At 42.3% G+C, this 21,186-nt stretch overlaps 1 protein-coding gene and 1 non-coding gene across 4 annotated transcripts in view; one reads left to right on the forward strand and one right to left on the reverse strand.

Annotated features, from left to right (window-relative positions):
* The window catches only part of CHCHD3 (coiled-coil-helix-coiled-coil-helix domain containing 3), a 203,986-nt gene that overhangs the window by 52,235 nt on the left and 130,565 nt on the right, over positions 1–21,186 (reverse strand). The window lies entirely within an intron of this gene.
* On the forward strand, positions 6,217–6,353 carry LOC114814899. Its single transcript, XR_003762695.1, has one exon. It is a non-coding gene; the product is annotated as a small nucleolar RNA SNORA7 (small nucleolar RNA).

Consider the following 21,186-nt stretch of genomic DNA (forward strand, 5'->3'; position numbering starts at 1 on the left):
TTTCCAGAGGCGTCCAGCTCATCCTGTAGGCGCTATCGTAATAAAGTCATTTCGCATGATAATAACCGATTTGGGCAATCCCCATTCTAGTTACTAACTCGGAATCATCTAAATGAAACAGTCAGCTATCTAAAGTGGGCTGATGCGCAGAAGCAAGACCTATAAGAAATAGCAAGCTCCTCTGTGAATTTTAATGCCAATGCAGATAAAATTATTATTGCTTTTTTACAAGCTTTTCTTTAGGATGTTAACATAAAATAAAGACACACTACCCTTAGCTGCATGAAAAGTTACCAAACACTGGCCCCATTTCTTTTCCTCCTCACCCTCTGAACTTTTTTCTGAAATCGAAAAAATTGCTTCCTCAAAAGGAAAAGTTCCTGATTTGTAAAAGGAACAAACATAAGTAAAATTGGTTCCAAAATGCCACATGAAAACAAAAAGTCTTAGGTTTTACCTTTTAAAACAAAAAAAAACAAAAAAAACCTACCGGCAATAGAACATATTGAGGGAAGGTATGGTGTGATGCTTTTTAAGAATCAAAATGAAGGCTGAGTGGAAAAGGAGATGGCTGAAGGCACAGGAGGTGGATCGGGAGAAGAGGGAAATTAGCTATTGAAGTGGGCAGAGAGATTTGGAAGTACTTCGGGGATGGGAACGCTAGAGGTGGCATAGGGATAAACTGGAAGGGGGAATGTGAGAGGGTTATATCCCTTATACTCCCACCTCCCTCTTATATTTAGGCCAGTATGACTTAACAAATAAAGTTGCAAATATATATGTCCCAAGAGGCAAAATTATGGTACACACTCTCCCAGCAACATGAAGTTATCACCAACAATATTCCTTAACACATAGCAGCTTAGCTAGTAAACAGATAAAAGTTGGCAAGTTGCATTGTGATTTTTTCCCTTTGAATAATTTGGGTACGTAGTTATAAATACCACAGGCAATCCTCGGATCTGAGACATTTACTGTTGAAGATCTATAATGCCACCGAATTGCCTAATGGATAATTGCATTCTCTACTGGTGGGCTGAAACTTGAAACATAAAAGCTGTATCCCTGTAGGCTTTCACAACTTAAAAGGGCAACAAATAAGTATTTTTAAAAGGCAGAGCTTGGGGATTTTCAAAAATGGACTCTGTGCTGGCCAGAAGAGTTCACCATTTGAAAGGCATGTAAAAATTGTCTGTTGGGTGACCTTGGGCAAAGCACTCCTCTGTGCCTCAGTTACCTCATCTGTAAAATGGGGATCCCCATGTGGGATATGGATTGTGTCCAATCTGATTAGCTGTTATCTACCCCAGCGCTTAATACAATGCCTGGCAGATAGTAAGCACTTAACAAATACCATAAAAACATTAAGTTGAACAGAAAATGTAAACCGGTATCTTACTTAAGCAGTTTTTAAAATGAGCATTATCAGATGAATATCTATAATCCTAATAACACAAAACAAAGTTGGCACTCGAAAAACACTAAATAATAATCACGGAATTGTAAGAACTGAGAGGACACCTCTTTCTTGAAAGCAGGACTCCATTACAACATATAGTTATTTCTAGAGCTTGATGGAAAAAAACAGGGGAACAATCAGTCAATCAACAGCATTTATTGAGTGCTCACTCTGTGCAAAGTGATATGCTAAGCAGCAGGGAGAATACATGAATTAGTTGACAAGATGCCTGCCTTTAAGAACAACATTATGGCAAAAAGGCTGTGAAACTTGAAGGGGTCCTTTCATTTTTTGCAACATATAGCAAAACCTATCTGGCCACCAATGTCAAATGCTTGGTGCAAAATATATGATGCAAACATAGTAAACACGATGCAAACATAGTGTCGAACAAATATCATAATTATTATACTATACAAAAAGAACATATCTCCTCTCAATTTTTTAAAAATGGTATTTGTTAGTGCTTACTCTGTGTGTGTGTGTGTGTGTGTGTGTGTCCGCGCAAGTCAGGCATTGTACTAAATACTGGGGTGGATACAAGCTAATCAGGTTGGATACAGTCCCTGTGCCACAAGAGGCTCAGAGTCTTAAGCCCCATTTCACATATGGGGCAACTGAGGCACAAAGAAGTGACTTGCCTATGGTCACACAGCAGACAAGTGACGGAGACAGGATCAGAACCCAGGTCCTTCTGATTCTCAGGCCTGTGCTCTAGGCCATGTTCCTCCTCCTTGTCACTGAATTATTCTTTCAAAAATCTTGGCTTTAACACACCTGAACAAATTCAATCTTAACACACAGGTCACGCAACTATTAAACAGAATTTAGTCAATTGTCATGCAGCTAGTAGTTTATTTTACCACGCACATAGCCGAGAAAGAGAAAATGGCCTCTTACAGAAAAAACACAAAACCAACAACAAAAAAAACCAAAACCAAGAAACAAAACAGGAGGATTTGTTTTTATTGAAAAGCTCTTGGTGTGTGGAATAAATGAAATGTAGAAATAAAGGGAAAAGAACAATTTTTTCCTGAGGGATTTAGAGTGAGAAGTCCTTCATATTTTTCGGAAGGCAACCCATCAATGCTTCAAGGTTCTTCTTGTCTTTATGTTGAAATCACCTAGGACAAACCTGACACGACTACCTTAAACAAAGAGTAAAAAGTCAGGAGAGCTAGTGCAATTCCAGTGATCTTCTCCCCGTTAGTCTTTTAACAGATTATCACTTTGCAAATAGAAATACTGCACTTCATATTTGCCAACTATTTATATTCCGCTTATTAGTAATTCCCCGTCTAGGCTAGTGAGAGATCCTTACACTATTTTGATCATGACCTTCTTGACATACAATCCTTTCCCCTTCCGATTCAAAAATCTTCCCACTACTGCATTTAAAAAAAAAGTTGCTCCGGGGACAAGTGCAAAGTATAGAAATCACATTTGACAATTTCTCAGGTCAAAGCTTTTGTCTCGCTAAACAGAAAATGGTATTTTGTTTTGGGTCTGTAGTTTAGCTCTTTCAGCCAACCGGGGGGGGGGGGGGGGGGGAGGGGGAGAAAGCACCCAACACATTATTTCCCATAAAAGAATAAAAGAAACCATCATTCCAAAGGATAAAATAGTCCAATAAGTCAACTCGAAAGAAACATAAAAAGACTTCTTTCAAACTATTAGCATTTAGGTGGCTTCAGACTGGGACTGAATGGAATAAGTCAAGCATTTTTCCGGGTTCTTGTTACCTTAGGGGAAGTGTCTTTTTCAAAAGAACACCTTTAACTGAACAATAAAGCTTTAAATATGGGTCTTGGAACATAATAAACACCAGAAAACAAAAATGAAGGCTAGTATGGCACTGAGGACCAATGAGGCTTAGAAAATGAACTTGGTCTAAACTTTGTATTTAGATATCAGTTATCCATGTCAGGCACTTTAAGGGTGCAGTCCTGACTAAATTGCAGGCAATGCCATCAGATCAAAGCTCCCACGACTTCTGTGCCAATCTTGGATCATGCCTGTCAAAGCTTGGGATGGAGGCAAAACAGGAATCTCCAAAACATCGTGCCAAACCTACGAACGGCAGCAGTGCGAGCTGCATTGCTCCCTTTGGGACCGCAGAATGTCTCAGATTTCTGCTCCTGCTTCCACCGACTGTTCTCTGTTTCCTAAGACCTATGCTTGGTCCAGTAGCCCCTCAGTGCCCTCTTAGAATATAAGATCTTTGAGGGCAAGGAACAAAATCAACAGCATTTTTGAAACAGAGGCCAATAGAGGATAAGTGGCTCGCCCAAGGTCACATAGCAGACTGACTCTCGATCCCATATCTTTTCCACTAGGTTAGGCGTTACGTTTTGACCTGCAGCTGATCCTCCTTGGGGTTCCGATGCGGGGGTTACCAGGGTCCCTCTTTTAGGTAGGGGAGCCCGGACTATAATTCCAGAGACTCACACGCTGTCTCAGGGACCCTTCCAACAGCTTTCTGCGGCAGAGTTAGGACTGCACAGGGAAGATTTAGGGAGAGGCAGAGAAAGGATAAGAGGCAACCAGTGGCCTATTTCAGCAGCATGGGACCTATAAACCCTTCTCCAAACTGGGGGTGAAGACCTAGAAGCCAAAAATTGCTGTCTTTGGAAGTGAGTATACGTCCCCTCAACCAGCCAGTCACTGAGATGCCAGGAGAATGGCTCGGCACTTCATGCCGGAGCCTTGTTTAATTGTGAGCACCTGCCAGTGGAACCAAAACTGCCGAGGCAAAACCCATCTAAAATGTCGATGAGCCTCACTAATGATGGGTTAAAGGCCTGGATAAAAGATAATGAAAAAGCACACATTGAACAAACTATTAAATTAACCCTAGAATAGCCTGCAGACCAAATATCTTTAAGGGACCGAGGAGGTGTCCAAAGTTGTGATCGAGCCAAGGTATTGCTTGGGATGTCATTTCTTCCCACAATTTCTTGCCGATTTCAATTAAATTTTATCTTTATTTGCTCCACTCACAGTAACCGTGGGAGCAGTGGCACTGAGATGTGGCCATGTCCATCTGCTGCCTCAAGAGATTCGGTTCTGCCATAATGCACTTTTTCATGGTGAATTTTGGATAGAACGGTTTTAGGACATTGGAGAACACTCGTTTGACGAGGTAGGCCTGCTCGGAAATGGCATGCCATAGTATCGGACACGATCAGTATTACGGCATGGGTTTTCCTTAACGAGGGGTCTTGGAAGAACACATCTTCTATGTTAAAGGACAACTGGGTGTGTGCAGAAAGTTGGGGAATTGACCCAAGGTACTAACTCCGATGTCTCAACTTGTACCTTAGCCACTTCAGGGCTTTCCTAATTATGCAGGACGTCACTTATGGCCATAAACACCAGGATCTTCCTCATATTGGAAAAATCAACTATTTTATAAATAAGCATACTTAGTTTTTCACTCAGCTATAAGAAGCATTTATATCCCAAAGGCACAAGATGTTCTGGTGACTTTTATTTGTGGTATTTGTTATGTGCTTACTACGTACCAAGAATTGAACTAAGCCCTGAGGTAGATACAAGCTAATCAGGTTGGACACAGTCCATGTCCCACATATGGCTCACAGTCTTAATTCCCCTTTTAGAGACAAGGTAACAGGCACAGAGAAGTTAAGTGACTTGCAGAAGGTCACACAGAGGAACAAGTGGTGGAGCAGGATTAGAACCCAGTTTCTTCTTAGTCCTAGGTCCATGCTCTAACTACTAGACTATGCTGCTTCTTGCAAGACTTTAAAATCAACCACCACAGCGGCAGCCTTATATCTGAAATGAACTCCCTCTCACTGTGGTCCAGTTAGAAACACCCATCACACCACCCTCTGTAGATGTTTCCTTTTATATAAAATATGGAAAACATGAGTTAGGAAACAGCCAGAAAGCAACTTTGATTTAAAACGAGGAAAAGGAAAAAAATACTCAATATTTATTTAACGAGCATTAGTACTGGGCAAAAGGAGCAGAAAGCCACTCAGGTCAAATTTAAACCATCATTTTCCCCAGATCTTCTGTTCAACATGTGCTCTGCCAGGCAGTTTCATCAAGCTCCTCTGCTTTCCATATGGCCCCAAATACAAGATTTACTGCCTTCCTCCTAGCTAGCCTTTTCCCTAGTCTTGGTTCTAAACCCAATTTCCAGGCCTAGTATCTGTTCAGTTTCCTGCGATGCCCCCCAGATGCAGAAGCTCCCTATAGGTACCTATGCCTTTTTTTGCTAGCATTTTCTAAGAACGGATTGTAGTTTCGGAGTCTTGGAAACAGTATGTAGCTTTCCCTTGGCAGTTCCCTGACATTAACATATCTTAACCTGGGGACCAGCTCCAGCCCAGGGAAAAATCTTCCAATTAGCTTAAGGTCACTTATATATGAGAAGATATTTTTACAAAATATCCTGAAAGAAATTTGGCCTGCCTGCTACTTGTTCCTGATTAATGGCTAATTGGTCACTGAATCACCTGCTTATATCAATGCTGTTTGTCCTCAAAGCTAACACCACTGCCGGTAAAGTTTGCCTGCAAGGCTGAAATGGCCTTATGGGACCCACAACTGTAAGTGTATAGTGCACACATAAAGATAACCCTTTGCACCAAATTACACAGTTTATGGCTAACCACGTACCTCTTAGTAGGAAACCCAAGCTTCCCTAATGACTTTTACCATTCAACTTCATACTTTTATTTCATGACTCCAGTCCACAAGGATTCAGAGGTCCCCAAAGGAAGGAGGCCCTTCGGGGTTGCACCTGGAGAGTTTCCAGTCCTCCACCAGTCTCGGCTATGGGAGGGAGAGTCAGGCAGAGACCTACCCATTCCATTCCCAGCTTGGGCAGTGGCTAGCGAGTGGAAGGCAATCTGCCGCAAGTCAAAATTCACCCATGCTGGGCAGCAGCGGCATGGGAGCGAGTCGAGGGCAGAGACTCGAGCTGACCGTGCGGAAGGCGGCAATAGTAAACCACTTCTGGATTTTTACCAAGAAAACTCTCTGGATCCACTACCACAACGATTGCAGATGGAGAGCGGGGCATTCTGGAAGAGACGTGTCCGTGGTGTCGTTACGGGCCGGAAACGACTCGATGGCATAAGACGACAAAGGAATGAGGAATCCAGGATGTAGGTTTTTGTCAAGGGAGCATAAGAATCAATAATAACATGCGGCAGACCCAAATGTGGTGAATCCTGCCATTTTCCCCAAGCCTAAAAATCTTGTTTTTTTTCCCCAAGCCTAAAAATTTTCCCCAAGCCTGAAAATTTTTTAATCAGACTAAAAAATCTGAGCCTGAAAAATGTGCCCGTGTTGCACACCTGAATCAATCAATAGCATTTACTGTGCACTTACTGTGTGCAGAGTACTGTATTAAAAGCTCGGGAAAGTTCAGTACAATAGAGGTGGTAGATGTGATCCCTTTTGGGCAAGGATCACATCTTATAGCTTATAGTCGAGAGAAAGGTCTTATTACATACCCCGGGAGTCAGACAGAACCTCCCTTGTGGCATCCAAGCCTCCCGGGCCCCTCTCCCCCAGACATCCATTTCCTAAATCTAGAAAGCAACTATTTTCAAGTGTCACTTCTGATAAAAGAAAACAAAATCATGCTCCTGCCCACAACGGGCATCCTCCATCAATCAATTAATAGTATTTATTGAACACTGACTGTGGACAGAACACCGTACTAAGTGTTGGGAGTATAAGAGAGCTAATTAGCTGCCACCCCTGCACTCCAGCAACTTAAAAGTCTAGTAGGGGAACGATCTATCTTGTTCCTTCATTCTAGATCTTATGCTTCAATTCTCTCTTACAACTTAAACGCAAATCTGAAAGGTCATAAGACAGAATCCGCCAACAAGGTCCTGGTCACATCTTGCATAGAATCCATTATACAAGGGTCCATCCATTTACTACATACATGACGGAGACACTATTCAACATACGAGAGCCTGACTGTTCCTCTCTCAGCGGAGACCAAGAAAGAGAACCGATGGGCTCCCCTGCCAATAGCCACTCGACATTCATAACAGTTCTACTAAGATTGTCAGGGGAAAGCGAACACCAGGTGGAAGCCAGTTTTGATCCCAACTGTCAGCACAACAGGCAGGCTTCAGATGTGACTCCTATGAGCTCTCAAGCAAGGCTTTCTCACCCTTAGCATTAACATTATAATCGCTGTTGATATTTTGAAGATCCACCCTCTTTTTATGGCATTTTATGCCAGGCACTGTACTAAAGGCAGGGGTAGATATAAGGTAATCAGGATGGACACTGTCTATGTTCCTCATAAGGTTCAGAGTCGTATTCCCCATTTTACAGATGAGGTGACTGAGGCACAGAGAATGGAAGTGACTTGAGCAAAGTTTCACGGCAGCCAGGTCTTTCTGACTCCCAGGCCTGTGCTGTATGTACTAGGCTGCACTGCTTCTTGCTGTATGATAACCCTAATTATTATTATTTTTACTCTTAAAACAGTACTCAACAAATAGTAAGCATTCAACAAATACCCTAAGTGCTGGGGGACGATACAAGTTAATCAGGTCAGACACAGTCCTTGTCTTTCAAGGGGCTCATACTGTAAGTAACCCCTCCTAGTGCAAGGGTTACTTCACCTTATTATCTGATGATTGGCTTCCACTTTAAAAAGGAAAATTTATCTGAATGGCACAAGGCTATTTCAATCTACAAACATAAATATATATATCTGCAGCATTCCCCACCTGCTCCCTCTCCAGACACACACACACACACACACACACACTTTCGGTGTAAATGCAAGACACTTTTGTGCACACCTATGTTTAATAAATGTCAGCCTGTCTGATCAAAAATAAAATTTATAACCTTCCTTCCAAGAAGTGCATGTGTGTTTCTGTGTGAGGAGCTGTGGCTGGGTAGTGGGCAGAGGGGTGAAGAAGCAGGATTACTGTAGAAAATATGGCCAGATTAATGGGTAGATTTCTTGCTGGGTAAAGTTAAGCTCTTTAAGGTAATGCACTAACACTTTCTAGTCACTAAAATACCATAAGCAGCGTGGCTTAGTGGAAAGAGCACGGGCTTGGGAGTCAGAGGTCGTGGGTTCTAATCCTGGCTCTGCCACTTGTCTGCTGTATGACCTTGGGCAAGTCACTTAACTTCTCTGTGCCTCAGTTACCTTATCTGTAAAAATGGGGATAAAAAATGTGAACCCCACGAGGGACAATCTGATTACCCTGTATCTACTCCAGCGCTTAGAACAGTGCTCTGCACATAGTAAGCACTTAACAAATACCATTATTATTATTATTATTAATTATTACAATCTTGTAGAATTATGAAATGCTACTCGAAAAACCAAAAAAGATTGGATGTGCCTCCAAATGTAACTGACTTTTCATCCATAAAAGTACTCGATCAGCTGTTAGGCTAAGTCTGCAAGGGACAGGTCTGTTTGGAGGAAGGTCTATGGTATGAGTCAGCAAGGGACAACTTAACAACTGTCACAAAGCCAACATGAACTTGGGACCAATTGATGCAAACGAAGATAATATTTTTTGGAGCCTGGAATTGCCTCCGAAGCCCATAAAGGCTGGCTGTCAACACAGACACCTTATTGTCCAATTGCATTTCATGTTTACCATTCCCCATTCTGGTCCCTTTATCCCCCTGACGATTTGGGTAGTTGCGGAAGATAATAGAGCTGGACAGGCTGGTGGAAGGGTAGGCGTGGGGAAGCTGTGTTCCTGGCTGCCCAGATTGGGTGAAATCAGGCAAGCAACTAGGCCAGATTGCTGACGTCGTTACTTTCCCCTCTATTTCCCTACAGCAAAAATGAAATATAGCGGCTTAAGAAGGAGATGTTTAATTTAACCGACATAACTGGTCTTCCTTCCCTCTATCTGCACCCTATCTTCTACCCCATAAAGACTTTTCTCTTGGGAAAATGGATATACGTGATTGTCCTTCTGCAATTTTTTCTGGGTGGCAGGACGGAACCCCCAAATTCATGCTCACTCTGCCTAAAGAGGGACATCTCGAAGTCCTTATGGGCTCCTTTCCAAGTAAAGCTAGAGAGAATTTAGGAGGCAGAGAGGAATCTGCCCAAGGAGATGCCCAGATGGTTATAGCAAAATACCAATGCAACAATCACTAAACGTGAACCAACACTGACCAACCATAAGGGAGTCCCTGGACAAGTACACACCAAATATCTTCAAAAACTTTAGATACTCCTTAAAGTGCTTTCTATTCTCTGCATTTACCCAGTATTTACTGGATTAAGTCAGGCAGATTCTCCCTTTGCTCCTCCACCACCTTCCTCACCTGCTCTTCCCAGGGTGTACAATATCTTTCCAACTCCAGTGGGAAGAACAATGGGATACAATCAGGAGAACCAGACTTAATCCTGGCTCTGCCACCGGATGTCATCCACTGGGTGTCATCCGCAAAATGCTTAATTGTACAATATTTCGCTTACCCTACTGTCGGCAATGACACAGCAATAGAGATGCTTTCCTTTGTAGTTGTTCCTGGATAAGTATACACCAACCATCATATAGATATTCATTAAAGTGCTTTGGATTCTCGGCACTTAAAACAGTATTTACTAAAATTAAATGCGATGACACAGCAGTACGGTTCCTTTCCTTTGTAGCTGTGATCCACCTTCACTGGTCAGATTTCAATGCTCGGCCCTCCCCATTATTTCTTTTGCACGCTAAGACCAAGAATGATTTTTTTTTTTTTTAAAAAAAGCAGTGCCTTACTCCTGTCATCACCTCTTCTCTCTTAAATGCTGCATTTCTTCAAAGTCCTGGTGTCACTTGTACATCTAAACAATATTAATAATTTCTTTACAATTTTCCTTTCGCTCCATCTTCAACATATTTCATGCGAGGGGGGAAAAACCCACTTGGAATTTTCTTCTAGCATTTCTAGTTCTATTCAGTCACTTTAGAAACTTCTCTTATTAGGCGACTGACTGATAAACATCATTGAGGACCTGTTCATTTCCCCAAACTTCTTCTGCCTCCCTGAGAACCTCTTGTGAAACTCTAGAGAGTCCACAGAACCCTGTTAGATTGGAGAAGGGTTAAGTGTCAGGTATTAAGCAGCAGGATGCCCAAACCAATTAGGAGACAAGCACCATGATACAATCTCGAGGCAAAAATAACCTTTCTCCTCCCATTCCACAGAGTACTTCTGAGACCTATCAGGATGACTTGAGAAAAGACACAATAAAGAAAAATCTAAGTTACGGTTCTTGAATGAAACAAGTTTTGACCAATAGGTCGGAGTTTGCAGTCGACCATATAGAATTGTATTTTGGATGCCTACAGCAAATTCTAAATGTTAAATATTTTCCAAGTCACAAACAATGGAAGAATATTTACAATATTAATGAGACACCCCAGAAGAGAGTGAAGATGCAAAAAATACAAACTGCACATGTGCTCTGGACAGGATATTTAATTATTTTCTCTACCACCACAACCTCATAACCTTTATCAATCAATTGTGTTTTTTTGAGTGCTTCTGTGTGCAGAGCCCTGTATTAAGTGCTCAGGAGAGTACAATATAAGAGTTGGTATACACGTTTTCTGCCCACAGTGAGTTTATAGTCTGGACTGCTAACATTTGAGGTGATGCCATCCCCTCAGAGCCGTGTCAGCAGTCACATATCTTTTGGCATTTATCCATTTTTTTTCCCACAAGTGCTAGATTTAAAACATTTATTCTCGTGTTCTCTTAACTATTGTGCATGTATTTATTTATGTGTGCTCGTCCACCATTTGGTTGCAAGTTCCTCAAGGGCAGGGCTGGGCCTTATACTTTTTCTGTGTTTTCCATAATCACTAATAGAGTGTTCTGCACATAGTATTTGTTCTACAATAATTGAAGGGGGTGTTAACGGTGCTGCATAAACCAGTTAGATGGGATTTATGGTGGGTAAGCCTGGCCACTGATTCTTATTCCTGTTCCCACAGCCCCAGGCATTTAAAAACAAAACAGAAGTGTCCTATCTTTTCAATATGTGCTGTCTTTTTGCTTTGTGAGGTATAAGGTGGATCTTTTCTTAGGCATGCTATCATCTCCCTAAACACATTGGACTTCTCCAAGACACTAGATTACTGTGCAGTTGCTTGTGACAGGTTTCTCCACAATTCTTGCTGAGACAAAACAATTCGCAATATTACTTGCTATAGGTACAGGTGAACACTGGGGGGGAACAACCATAAACACCCCTCCACGCCATCCAACTCTTAAATCGTCTCTTCTCCGAGAACCTTAAGTGTAGTGCTTTAAGATTTGCCCGAGTCAAATGTGGTCCACCCCTGTGAGGATGGGACAGGGCCCATGTCAGGTGAGTTTAGATGGATCACACGCATCTTCCTGATAAACTGCGCCCTGCTGTAAGTGAAGGATAATCAATCAATCGATCGCATTTACTGAGTGCTTATTATGTGTAGAGAACAGGTCTTTCTGACTCCCAGGCCCGTGCTCTGCCCACTAAGCCATGCTGTTCTCTCTACACTGGAGGAGCTTTAGGTCTTTTATTTATTGGCCCTGCTAGCAAGTAAATTATTTGAAAAGCCCCAGTTTTTCACTTCTCATCGGGCTCGGGCTAGAGAGGGCAGAAGTCTGGACCAGATGACATCCCAGAACTGCCCCATTCAGAGCTCTATTAGCTCTCCTTCCTCACTCCAGACAAGAGGCTCATGTTTCTTACTGCCACTCCTGAAGCTTTGCGAACTTTGCCAATATGTTTTCGGTGTCGTAAACTGCAGAACATTTTAAACTCGACAAAAATCGATGACAACCTAGTTGCAGATCTTTCTGTTTTGTGTGTTTGTTTTTCCCCGTGATACTCCCCCAACCGCCCCTACTTTTTGATCTTCCTTCATATCCACTTTCTATTTTCGACATAGCCCTGGGTCTTGGGTGTTTCATCTACGGCGTTGAGACGAAGCAATTTCACAGCTACCCTAAGAGTTATCCCAAGGATGTACCATAATTACTTGAGTACCTGGATGGTAACTCTTAAATTACTGCATGCTACCAGAGCATGAAACCCTCTAATCTCTTGAGGACTTTGTGACGTGGTACGCTCCACTGTCAATGTCACAAGTCTTATTTCTAAGGTGTTCAATGAGCTGTCACCACGTTTGTTACACAGAACACCCGCCAGATGACTCTATTTAGGAAGCACCACTCGTACTGACTTCACATCCCAGGTTTTCGCTCCGTTTTATTCCGCAGCTCGTCTCATATAATCTTTGAAGAAAGGTGCTATGTAGACGTAACAGACATACAGTGAGACAAGCTCACAGACTCCTCTGCAGCTGGAAGACCAAAAGAAAGCCAAGTACAATAGTGATTCGTATAAAGGAAGCAACAGTCTTATTCTACCCTACTATCGAAACAATTTGTACTTTAAGCCACTCACAATTCACTACAAATAACCTTGAGGCTTCAAAACAGATACTGACATATATTTTCTTTAGCCACGAAAATATGGGATTTGACATACTTGAAAGACCCACCCATCCGAGGAGTTAATGGGATCCACCTTCCAGGCATTACTTCCCCCAGATCCCAAACCACACACCTGCGGCTCCATTTTAAGCCCCTTTGGGACTGAATCTCTTTAATGTAAAAATGTAAATGATCCAGAACTATAGCTGGAGATGTTTATATAACATATATGCCACATACTAACATTTATCTACCCCAGGAAACAATTCAACTACTAACTACTTCAATAAAATGGCTTAAAAGTGAACTTTCTCTTTTATTGATGCAAGCTTCCTTCATAATAATAATAATGGTATTATAGTGTTTACTATGTGCCAAGCACTGTTCTAAGTGCTGGGATAGATACAAGCTTATCAGGTTGTCCCACGTGGGGCTCACAGTCTTAATCCCCATTTTACAGGTGAGGTCACTGAGGGACAGAGAAGTTAAGTGATTTACCCAAAGTCACACAGCTGACAAGTGGTGGAGCCGGGATCAGAACCCCGGCCCCTGACTCCCAAGCCCATGATCTTTACACTAAGCCATGCTGCTTCATCAACCTCAAAAGGGCTAGTCACATCTCTGTATACCACACGTGATATTCTGTGCTCCATTCTGGCATCATTTCCAGCAATCATGATTTTCAGGGCCTCAAATCAGTGGTTACTGATTTCGCTACTGATTCAAGCTGTCCAGAATCTCCCCGGCACCTCTTCCACTGCATTTTCATGCTGCTAAGATCTGTCCAGTGCTCCACATTATTCTCATGACTCTAATTACTGCTCCTAAGTAGAAGGTTAATGAGCAATTTGTAAAAATGGGAAGGAAAGTAGGGTCAAGGGGTGTTTTTGGATTTTCTAGCAAGAGGAGAGAACACGGAGTGGAAGGTTGGGGTGCATATGTCCAATGTGAGGCTTATAATAAAGCAAAGATATCCAGTGTGTCTGAAGCCACGGATCCCTTGATCCTATCTGTTCCCCAAACCTGTCTTTATCAGCTGTAGTTTTTGACATTCAGGAACATTTTCTCTACATCGAATGTCTAACCTCAATTTCAGTTCTCTTTTACCTCAAGCAAACTCAGGCTTTCACCCAGTGGGTCGCACGCATAGGAAATTCGTTATCTCAGAAGGCTGTTTGGGTTGAAAGTTATTTGAAGGCTCAAGAAAGGTTTGGGCATAGTCATAGATGGGGTGTGGTGGGAGAGAACCATCCACAGTGGTTATTTAGAGGGAAAGTAAAGGATGGAAAGGAAAAAATAAGGTTCATAGATTAATCCAACGCTAGATCAACCTATTAGATGGATGTCAACAAGGGAGGCCATTACCCTTTCTCCAAGTATCCTGTTGCCAGTGGTGGATTCAGTCTCCTGGGTTGAATGAGCCATTGGTCTGACCCAGTAATAACATTCATGTGCTTTAATGGAGAATATGGACTTTTCACAGAAAACAGTTGAGGATTTTAAGACTAGTGGTATTTGTTCAATGCTTACTTTGTGCCAAGCACTATACTGAGCACTGGGGTAGAATAAAGATAAGGATCATAATCCAAGTAAGTGGGAGAACAGCTATTTTAATCTCCAATTTGGAGATGAGGAAACTGAGGCACAGAGAATCAATCAATTGTATTTGAGTGCTTACTGTATGCAAAGCCCTGTACAGTGTCCTTGAGGAAATACAAAAGTGTTTAGATACCACAATAATTATTATTAATAATATAATAATTATTATTATTAATTGAGTTGGGAGACACAATCCCTGCCCTCAAGGTGCTTATAATCTAGCAGTGCTTTGCCTGGGGTCACACAGCAGGTAAGCGGCAGAATTGGGATGAGAACCAAGGTCCTGATTCCTAGGCCTCTGCTCTCTATGACTAGGCCACACGGTCTCTCACCTCTGAAGTAAAGAACGAAACAATTCAAATGAACTTCAATGAATTTGAAAGTTAAAGCTTTCAAGAGAGGGTGCTTTGAGAGGTAGATGTGAGAAAACCCATTCTTAAATTTCCAAATAACTTCATTACGAATCTTGGAAAGTTGTTTTGTGAATTCAGATTTCAACTTGTTTATTAATAACTGTGACTCTCACCACCATCACTTGCATTCATGGCACCTGCAATCACTGAGAAACCTCACCGTTGGCTGAATTTACCATCACTGACAGGATCACATTTGCAGATCTATTTCCAGAACTGGCATTATGCAGAGTCAATAGCCCATCTAAAATAAACATTATCTATGTAGAACCCAGCAACGATTGAAATGACAGAAAGTGCGAGTCTGCCACCATCGAAATAGATGTCTTGCCAAAATGGAACTGTCCCAGATCCAGAAAATAATGCAGAAACTGGAATGTGGGATCAAAGTATAAGTGCTAACCCCATGGGGGCATTGGTGGTGGGAGTGTCCACACATTTTTGTGCAGGACTTTCAGTTGCACTCATCCTAGAATCTCCTGAGAAGACCTGAGAGCTTCCAATCGGGAAATTAACAACCCAAAATTGAGGCTTTCTGGTTTGTTGGTTGAGTGTATTGATCATAGAGTCCCTCATCCTCTCATCAGGATCCTCGCCCCCATCTAACTTTGCCATTACTGTTAACAAGTCCACTGTCCTCCCTATTTTGGAAGTCCCTTGGCATTATTCCTGGATTCCTTATTCCCTTTTAACTCTCATATTCAGCCTGTTGCTAAATTGTTTCCATTTTTCCTTCACAGGATTTCCCAGATTCCCTCCAGAGACATGTGCCCCACCCTGCTCCATGTGCTAGACATATCCTGGCTTGACTACTTTACCAGCCTCCTCATTGACATCCCTGCCTCCAAACCTTTCCTGTCTCCAGACTACACAACCTCTGCTGCTCAGAATTATCTTCCTAAAATGACACTCTGCCCACCGTTCTCCATTTCTCAAAAATCTATTCCTTTCTTTTCCACATCAATCTGAAATGCCTGATCATTGGCTTTAAGGCACTCGGCCAGCACTCTCCCCCATTTCTTTCCACTCTCTTCTACTATTAAATTATCCCATCTACGTAGATTATGATTTCCATGTGGAACAGGAACTGAGTTCAAACTGATTTTCTTGCATCTGCCCCAGTGCCCAGTACGTTGCTTGGCACATAGTAAGTACTAACGAAAACTGCGATCATCATCGGTACTTATTGAGAGGTTACTGTGTGCAGAGTACTGTACCAAGCGACTGTGAGAGTACAATGCAAAGATAGTAGTCACATTCCCCGCCCACTATGAAAATCACAATTATTATTATTATCACAACACCACAACCCACCTTCTCTTCTCACTGTTCCTTGTTTTCAACACTCCATCCTCTGACCCCTGACTCATTCCCTTCTTCCTGGCTGGAATGCCATCTCCAGGCAAATATACCTAACCATACTTCAATCTTTCTTCAAAGTCTTTCTGAAATATCAACTCCTCCAGAAGGCTTTCCCTAATTGATTTCCTTTCTCCCCAGGCCACATCCTCCAAACTATCTCAGCACTGTTACATTCAACCTCTCGTTACACTTACGTATGTGATCATTCACACTGCCTACTATTTGAACACTTCTTCCTCTCATTAGTTATTATTTAGTGCCTTCCTACCCATCAATTTTGGTCAACTCTGTGGGCAGAGAGTATGTCTTCTACCTCTATGGCACTCTCCCAAGGACTTAGTACAGTGCTCTGCAAATGCTAGACACTCAGTGAATCAATGATATTTATTAAGAGTGTAGTGTGCGCAGAGCACTGTAGTAAGCACTTGGGAGAGTAGAATACAACAGAGTTGGCAAACATGTTCCCTGCCCACAAGGCACCGTCTAGACAGGAAGACAAACATTAATGTATATAAATTCTGGATATAGACGTAAGTGCTGTGGGGCTGAAGGAAGGGTGAATAAAAGGTGCAAATTCAAATGCAAATCTGTCTTTACATCTGTCCCCTACCATGCCTCCCCAATCCCTGCAACTTTTGCATCTTCTAGGCTGTAAGCCCGGAGTGGGCGGGGATCGTCTCTATTGCTGAACTGAATTGCTGAATTGTACTTTCCAAATGCTTAGTAAGTGCTCAATAAATATAATTTAATGAATGAATCCCCAAACTAATAGAGGGAATTTATGTCTACAGTGAGTGTTCAAAATGAGCCTTCTGAGTTACAAATGGGGGTTGGGGAAGAATGTTCCACAGGGACCTAATGACAGATCGAGAATAATATTGTGGGGATAAGTTCAACCAACAGTGAACTTGAAAATTAATGGACCATAATATTAAACGGGCACCATACTGACTGGGGTCCTTTGGCTCAGAAATGGCATAATGTGGTTAGCTCTGGACTGTAGGGTCGTCCCTACAGTTGAAATATTTACAATGTTACACCTGCTATCTTGGAAGACCATCTCCAGAGGTTGAATTCCCCATCTATGACAGAATATGCCATTAAGATATGACTCAAGACCGAAAAATGGACACAGGCAACTCTATTCTCTACCCAAGATAAAACTGTGTTCACAGAACATCAGAAAAAGCCTCGGACCTCACAGTCAAATATGCTTTAGTCTCAGACTTCATCTGATCTCATCGCAGCCTAACAAAATAGAGAATTAATAATACTATATTTAACAAAAAATGCAGAGTACGTAAACAGGCCTTTTCAATTACTGGACCAATTCATGCCACCTCGACTTTTGTTGTACTGCAGGCTCAGAGATTTGTGACATGAATGTCATCTAATAAATACGCTGAGATCTCCAAGGGGTGACTTTCAGACGGAACACCTATCTCAAGTTTTAATTTCCTTTAGTCACTTTGAGTCCAGTTTTGGAAGCAATAATAACTGGAACCTGGCTTTCTTTTGTGTTCGCTTTGCATATAAAGGCACTCTGATGAATGTGAAAGCCACAGTTCTCGATCTAAGGGTTAAATTCTCAGATATGAAAGGAGTAAAATGAAGATTTCAAAAATGGCAAAAGATCACCTATTCAATTCAAAGACATGTTTATCTTTTTGTAATTCAAAGGAAAGGCCCTTTGAAAGATTTTGCACAGAAATATGCATGTGAATGGGAATACACTGAAAAGTCTAAGCTTCAGATATAATGGCTCTCAGTCAGAAGGCAGTACACTGGAATACTTGATTCTCCATGGCACATTTTCTATGTGGCACAGTACACTCAAAGGGCTCTGCATTATCACCTCTGTCCAGCCCCCTTATGTAATTGTTGATTAAGAGTCTGCTTAACTGAATGCTTTAAAACTGATGCCAGAATGAACAGTTTCACTCATCAAATGCAGAGCTGAATCTGATTCAGGCAGATCTGGAACATGATAAAATTGGAGGTTAAATTATCTTTAAAGTCAGTCGATGGCATTTCCTGAGCACTTCTTGTGTGCAGAGCACAGTACTAAGCGCTTGGGAGAGTATGACACGACAATAAACCAACACATTCTCTATGCACCGCGAGTCATTTAATAATACGTTACGGGAAGCTGAATGAAGTAGGCATGAAAATAGGGCCACTCAGTTCTAGAAATTGAGGATTCCTGAAAGGCTGACTTTGCAAGTTACTAATATGCACTGGGCAATGTTCTGAGGCCGATTCTTCCAAGAAGCAATGCTGCGATAAGCTCCTTGTGAAACCCAAGTCTTACTTTTTGGGAAAGGAGGTGATCCAGAGATGACAATTGTTTTAAAAGCCCCTTTGATTCAGAAATAAAGGTGTATCCCAGCAGAAGGAGGAGGGACTTTCGTTCATCCTTTCATTATAAGTTACAACCTTCCTCTTTTATTTTCCATTTTATAATAATAATGATAATGACTACGAATAATGACATAGAAAAATTACTATGTGCCGAGCACTGTTCTAAGCACTGGGATAGATACAAGGTAATCAGGTTGTCCCACGTGGGGTTCACAGCCTCAATCCCCATTTGGCAGATGAGGTAACTGAGGCACAGAGAAGTTAAGTGGTTTGCCCAAGGTCACAGAGCAGACCAGTGGTGGAGGCGGGATAAGAACCCACAGCCTCTGACTCCCAAGCCCGTGCTCTTGCCACTAAGCTTCGCTGCTACTTTGATCTTGTACAGGTCTCGGCTATTTTATATATTCATCCTATTCCCAGCTGAGATTGTCCTCGACATATCTGTCGAGGAAGCAGCGTGGCTCAGTGGAAAGAGCCTGGGCTTCGGAGTCAGAGGTCATGGGTTCGACTCAGGGCTCTGCCACTTGTCAGCTGTGTAACTGTGGGCAAGTCACTTAACTTCTCTGCACCTCAGTTACCTCATCTGTAAAATGGGGATTAACTGTGAGCCTCATGTGGGACAACCTGATTATCCTGTATCTACCCCAGCGCTTAGAACAGTGCTCTGCACATAGTAAGCACTTAACAAATACCAACATTATTATCTGTAAAGCAATTCTAAGGTAGGCAGTGGGGTGTAACGCCTCTCCCGCCCTGCTCTGAGCGAGCCAGTATTTCTCCTGATGGTCTCCTCAGACGTAAGGGAATTAGCGGGCCGGCCTCAACGATCCATCTGCTAAGCAATCAATCCACCAACCAATGGCATTTCCTGAGTGTTTACTACGCGCAGAGCATTGTACTAAGCACTTGGGAGAGTACACTACACCGAAGTTGGTAGACAAGATCCTACCTCGTTGACACGAAAGGGTCTGCAGAGAGTGCGGGGGGTTTCCTTTACCAGCCTCACACCCTACAGATAAGACCCCTGGAATAATATGAATGAGATCCCTACCCTTCATGATTTGAAGACATCTCAAGGGACGCATATAAGGCATTCATTAAAAGACAATGGAGAAACGAATGTAGGGCTTGTAATCTGGAATTAGTAATGCGAATTAAATCCCCAAAGCGTCACTTCTTCCAACCCACCTCGTCACGGAAATTACGATACAGCAAACCCTCCAGGAGACAGTCTGGGTCTGGAATCAGTGGGTTATTGCTCAGTGAACCCCAAATGCCACTGACTCAATCCGTCGGATGCTGGATGCAAACGGCTCTGGGTTACAGTGGGTAACGGCAGTTTGGCCGGTGAAAGCCCTCTGTGTTCATCTGGGGGCCAGGTTATTAAGAAATGGTCGGTCATCTTAGATTGGACCGATCACCTGTTTCCCGAATCCTTTTTCCCATCATTTACTCATCACACGCCTCCTCCTGATGGGACCAGACATTTATTAACTCCGCATTTATTGCATTGCCCAACAAAAACACGCTGCGGTGTTTCCTGGGGGTTCGTTCATTTATCTACTGGATGAGAGACTGAAGTTTTCTAAGAGGCCGAAAAATTAAAATATCACTCAGGCTGACAGCAGTGAAAATGAGGCTCTATATGCGAAGAGAAGGTTGTCTGAGCATTAGCTTTGCAAAGTCATTTAGTGCAAGGCTGCGTCGGTATTTCACAGAGCTACTGCTTCATATATAACTAAATTGCTGGCTATTAGCTGGATAAGCTAAGGCTCCAAATGAAAGATACACATGGACTGCCATAAAATATCTAAAATGAAAAGCTAATTGCTGCTTAAAATGGAAAACATAACTAACCCAAGCACTTAAGGGTGCACTCCCGTACACACTGAGGGAAGGAAGGCTGTCCAGTTGTTAAACCCGGCAGAGTCAAGGCTTCTGGGCTTTATTTCATTGCCAGTGACTTAATGTGCACCAGCGGACAACTCCGCTCACCCTTGGGAACTTCAGTTTACTGACCTGTAAAATGTCTTGAGTTGTAAATATCGGTACTACAAATGGCAAAGAGGTCTTTAATTATCGCCTGTGAAGTCCCGAAACCTCCTTAAAAGGTACAAATGAAATCAGGATGCATGTTAAGTCTTCGGAATAGGCCACATTTACCAGTGGCATTCTCTAGAAGCCGACACGATATGCCTTCCAAAGGCCAATTCACGCCAATACCAATATCCTACCAGCACACATAGTTCGCATCGATGTACTATTGCAGGGAACCAACTAGTAGGAAATACACCAAGGATATATTGACCTTGATATCATAGACTTAGTTCTTAATGTTCTGTGACATGCAGCACAGACACCTTACAGGAATAGGGGTCCTTGGGGCTGGCTCAGTTGAGTACTGCAGAAGTTTACAATCCCATTAAGTCCACTGGGTTTCGTTTTATAAGAAATTGAGAGATCTCAATTTAGTTTCATCATTTTAGAGTTCCCAAATAAAATGAAGCCTATCTCAAAATA

This window comes from Ornithorhynchus anatinus, chromosome 10, assembly GCF_004115215.2.
Source record: "Ornithorhynchus anatinus isolate Pmale09 chromosome 10, mOrnAna1.pri.v4, whole genome shotgun sequence".
NCBI classification, from domain to species: Eukaryota; Metazoa; Chordata; class Mammalia; order Monotremata; family Ornithorhynchidae; genus Ornithorhynchus; species Ornithorhynchus anatinus.